Here is a 5,000-nt window from a genome sequence, read left to right as displayed (position 1 = left end):
GCCTTTCGACGCCACCCACAAAGGCTGCAGCCTCTGTCGACCATAGCACCCAATCTCCAGTGGCTCTGCCGCACGAAGCCGTGGACCGGCAATGACGCCACCCGCACCCGTTCGTGCACCACCCCAACCGCCAAACTCGCACCTCCAGCGGATGAACGGCGGACGTTTCCCGCACTCGTAAAGTGCAATCCACCCCTATAACTTGCGTTTCATGAAGAGTTATTTCCAATATGCGACATTCCCGCTGTCCGTATACATGAGCCGCGACCTGTACCACTTACGAGCGAGAGACGCGATCGCGTTGCTCACTGTACGGCGTCCGATACCGAGCCATCAGCATGTCGGTCCCCATGCGCGTTGCACTCGCACTCGCAGTCGCAAAAACGTGGGGCAAATATATTACGCGGAAGAGTTATAACAGACCGAGCCCCACTGCATGGGGGGAGTCTTTGTCACTAATGTACACAGATGGAACATTTTGGACTGGAACCAGATTACCCGTACACACGGCGCTGATTAGTAATCAATGCAGAGCCATCAAACTACAGCAAATATACACAACTGTCCGTATACATGCTGAAAGAGTCTGCCCAAAATGGGAACCACACGTCAGCCAGACACTCTGATCACGCACCACTCTCTGCTTCTAACAGGCGCACATACAATATGTAAGCACCAGCATGGAACAACATCCAGTGCATCTTCTCCGCCACATTACACAATCCACACTATCACAACCAGACCAGGAGGTCCGTGCGGAAAATACAATATCCCAGCCTTTCGACATCCACCATTGCGCAGACCAGGCACCAACACCCACACATGTCCTATACAACGGTGCACCCAACATCACAATAGTACCTCCTGTCACAGCGCACAAACAATGACATGAGTCAAAGACACAGGTCTCACACAAGCATAGAATTGGAGCGCCGCCTCTAATAAGCCAAAGGTGCATCCTGACGTGACAAATCTGATCATGTCACAAGCATTCACTTACTATAATCACTATCAACGAACCTGCCGCCCCCGCCCCCCCCCCCCCTACACCTTTCCGTACAACAACGTGTAACCTAACCTAACCTAACCTAACCTATGTTGTACCTTAACCTAACCTATGTTGTACCTTAACCTAACCTATGTTGTACCTTAACCTAACCTATGTTGTACCTTAACCTAACCTATGTTGTACCTTAACCTAACCTATGTTGTACCTTAACCTAACCTATGTTGTACCTTAACCTAACCCATGTTGTACCTTAACCTAACCCATGTTGTACCTTAACCTAACCCATGTTGTACCTTAACCTAACCCATGTTGTACCTTAACCTAACCCATGTTGTACCTTAACCTAACCCATGTTGTGCCTCAACCTAACCCATGTTGTGCCTCAACCTAACCCATGTTGTGCCTCAACCTAACCCATGTTGTGCCTCAACCTAACCCATGTTGTGCCTTAACCTAACCCATGTTGTGCCTCAACCTAACCCATGTTGTGCCTTAACCTAACCCATGTTGTGCCTTAACCTAACCCATGTTGTGCCTTAACCTAACCCATGTTGTGCCTTAACCTAACCCATGTTGTGCCTTAACCTAACCCATGTTGTGCCTTAACCTAACCCATGTTGTGCCTTAACCTAACCCATGTTGTGCCTTAACCTAACCCATGTTGTGCCTTAACCTAACCCATGTTGTCGCCTTAACGTAACCCACGTTGTCGCCTAAACCTGCTCTGTAATTGTTATACGACTCGTTCAATTACTGTAGTGTTGCCCACCCGCAACCCTCGCAATATAGTTCGCTACTCGCACTGCCCGCACCCCTGTGTATCGCTTCATGTTAAACACCTTGCAAGTCTTGCTCACTTTCCACATGCTCCTGCTGTACACTGTAATGTGGATGGCAGCAGGACGTACATGCCGCCCCTCCCCACGTCCCCACCTTGCCCCCTGCCTTCGCAAGCTGGTTGGTGAGAAGTTTGCATGTTCAATGCCCTTCGCATGCGACGTACTCAGGCTACGTTGTGGTGCGGCCTGTGTCAACTGTCCGCTGATGTCGTACGCGTGAACCACAATCTGTACTGCACATTCGTCCTTATGTACTGAATGATACATCGTGGCACATGTGTGACCGCACAACGACTGCGCCCAAAAACGGCGGACCATACAGTGCAAATATTGTGCACGCAGCTACGTGTCGTCTCCCTATGAGAGCTGGATTGCAGTGTGGTACGCCATAGAGACGTGTGGGAGGAACGGACGCCGTGGATGGCGATCAGCATGAGCTGTCTGTTGATGTATTCGGACCTAGTCGTCTCTCCTCACACACCGTGATGGCATGGTGCACCGCGTTCCATATCTGCGACATGCTACAGAGGCCGGTTGACAGTCGTTCGAGCAATGGACATCGCATACGTACGGGGGCCACCTTCCACGTATTGTCTAGGCGTGCACATTTTGTTGCGTGTATGTGGGCAGACGTAGTGTGGCGTGACACCTGACACAGGCATGCAATAATCGTTGAAGTTGCAAATGGCGATGGACGCCTGCGTTTTCTGGTGAAGTTACGCAAATGAACAAATGGTAACCTGTTGTGGTGCGGTTGTTCTCGCTAGGGGTGAATCGGTGATGGCGACGATAGGTTGAGGTACTAACCGGTTGTTCCAGCGATACCCACCATGCCGACGAAACTGAATGGCATCTGGGTGTGAAGCGATACGCGGCGGTGGCTGGGTGGGACCGTCCCCGGCCGGTGAGGGGGCGCCTCCCGGCGTGCTGGCCGCGCGGTGCGTGGGCGCACGCGCTACAGCCGGCTGGTGGGGGCGGCCAGTGGCAGGCGCGCCGGCCGACGGACGCGGCAGGCGTCGCAGCTGCGCGCCGGCGCACCCTGCGCGCGGCGCCGTGCGGCCAAAGTAGGTCCTCGCGGGCCCGGTGCGAAGCGCGGTGGACATCTTCAGTGTGCTGGTCCGATTGAGGACTGTGTGCGTTGAGGATGCGCCGCCGCCCGGCGCTCGGCGCCGCGACGCCGTCTGCTGCTCGGTCGCCCCAGCGGTTCTCGCTGGTGGTTTGTATCGCAGCTGTGCGGATGTGTTGGCGCGTGCGCTGTGCTGGGAGAGTTCGCTTCGGCACCCAAGTGGGGCTTTTGTCCTTCTGTGGCGCTGGCGTTGGAGCTGCCGGTCACCGTAGGTGGCGCGTGTTGTCTCCCGCCGGCAATGCCACGACAGCACGCTCCCGGGCCTCTGTCGGCAGCGGCAAGCTCAGTTGGGAGCACGGGTGGTCGCACCGAAAGCGTCTACTCGCCTAACTCCGGGCGATTGCGCCTCTCTCGAACCCGACCAAGTACTTGGGACGGCGCTGCGCGCCGCCGGGACCTGAGAGGGTTTCGAGGTGTATTGTGCAGGGGAGCTCAGCCTCCTCCTGTTTGCAGAATGATTGAGCGGACGCTTGCGTGTTCGCGCGGGCCCCCGGGACACACTCCCGGGCGGCCGGCTGCTCAGCTCTAGTTGACGCAGCTCCCTGGTTGATCCTGCCAGTAGTCATATGCTTGTCTCAAAGATTAAGCCATGCATGTCTCAGTACAAGCCGCATTAAGGTGAAACCGCGAATGGCTCATTAAATCAGTTATGGTTCCTTAGATCGTACCCACGTTACTTGGATAACTGTGGTAATTCTAGAGCTAATACATGCAAACAGAGTCCCGACCAGAGATGGAAGGGACGCTTTTATTAGATCAAAACCAATCGGTCGGCTCGTCCGGTCCGTTTGCCTTGGTGACTCTGAATAACTTTGGGCTGATCGCACGGTCCTCGTACCGGCGACGCATCTTTCAAATGTCTGCCTTATCAACTGTCGATGGTAGGTTCTGCGCCTACCATGGTTGTAACGGGTAACGGGGAATCAGGGTTCGATTCCGGAGAGGGAGCCTGAGAAACGGCTACCACATCCAAGGAAGGCAGCAGGCGCGCAAATTACCCACTCCCGGCACGGGGAGGTAGTGACGAAAAATAACGATACGGGACTCATCCGAGGCCCCGTAATCGGAATGAGTACACTTTAAATCCTTTAACGAGTATCTATTGGAGGGCAAGTCTGGTGCCAGCAGCCGCGGTAATTCCAGCTCCAATAGCGTATATTAAAGTTGTTGCGGTTAAAAAGCTCGTAGTTGGATTTGTGTCCCACGCTGTTGGTTCACCGCCCGTCGGTGTTTAACTGGCATGTATCGTGGGACGTCCTGCCGGTGGGGCGAGCTGAAGGCGTGCGACCGCCTCGTGCGTGCTCGTGCGTCCCGAGGCGGACCCCGTTGAAATCCTACCAGGGTGCTCTTTATTGAGTGTCTCGGTGGGCCGGCACGTTTACTTTGAACAAATTAGAGTGCTTAAAGCAGGCAAGCCCGCCTGAATACTGTGTGCATGGAATAATGGAATAGGACCTCGGTTCTATTTTGTTGGTTTTCGGAACCCGAGGTAATGATTAATAGGGACAGGCGGGGGCATTCGTATTGCGACGTTAGAGGTGAAATTCTTGGATCGTCGCAAGACGAACAGAAGCGAAAGCATTTGCCAAGTATGTTTTCATTAATCAAGAACGAAAGTTAGAGGTTCGAAGGCGATCAGATACCGCCCTAGTTCTAACCATAAACGATGCCAGCCAGCGATCCGCCGCAGTTCCTCCGATGACTCGGCGGGCAGCCTCCGGGAAACCAAAGCTTTTGGGTTCCGGGGGAAGTATGGTTGCAAAGCTGAAACTTAAAGGAATTGACGGAAGGGCACCACCAGGAGTGGAGCCTGCGGCTTAATTTGACTCAACACGGGAAACCTCACCAGGCCCGGACACCGGAAGGATTGACAGATTGATAGCTCTTTCTTGATTCGGTGGGTGGTGGTGCATGGCCGTTCTTAGTTGGTGGAGCGATTTGTCTGGTTAATTCCGATAACGAACGAGACTCTAGCCTGCTAACTAGTCGCGTGACATCCTTCGTGCTGTCAGCGATTACTTTTCTT

The 5,000-nt window shown here is 53.9% G+C and overlaps 1 non-coding gene across 1 annotated transcript in view; it reads left to right on the top strand.

The window, feature by feature from the left end:
- Nucleotides 1-3,513: 3,513 nt before the first annotated feature.
- Nucleotides 3,514-5,000, top strand: part of LOC124773163 — a 1,909-nt gene continuing 422 nt past the window's right edge. The window contains exon 1 of the ribosomal RNA XR_007014499.1: nt 3,514-5,000. This exon is cut by the window's right edge and continues 422 nt beyond it. This is a non-coding gene — a ribosomal RNA (small subunit ribosomal RNA).

Source organism: Schistocerca piceifrons, unplaced genomic scaffold (genome assembly GCF_021461385.2).
Source record: "Schistocerca piceifrons isolate TAMUIC-IGC-003096 unplaced genomic scaffold, iqSchPice1.1 HiC_scaffold_947, whole genome shotgun sequence".
Classification (NCBI taxonomy): domain Eukaryota; kingdom Metazoa; phylum Arthropoda; class Insecta; order Orthoptera; family Acrididae; genus Schistocerca; species Schistocerca piceifrons.
This window is presented reverse-complemented; position numbering and strand designations above follow the sequence as displayed.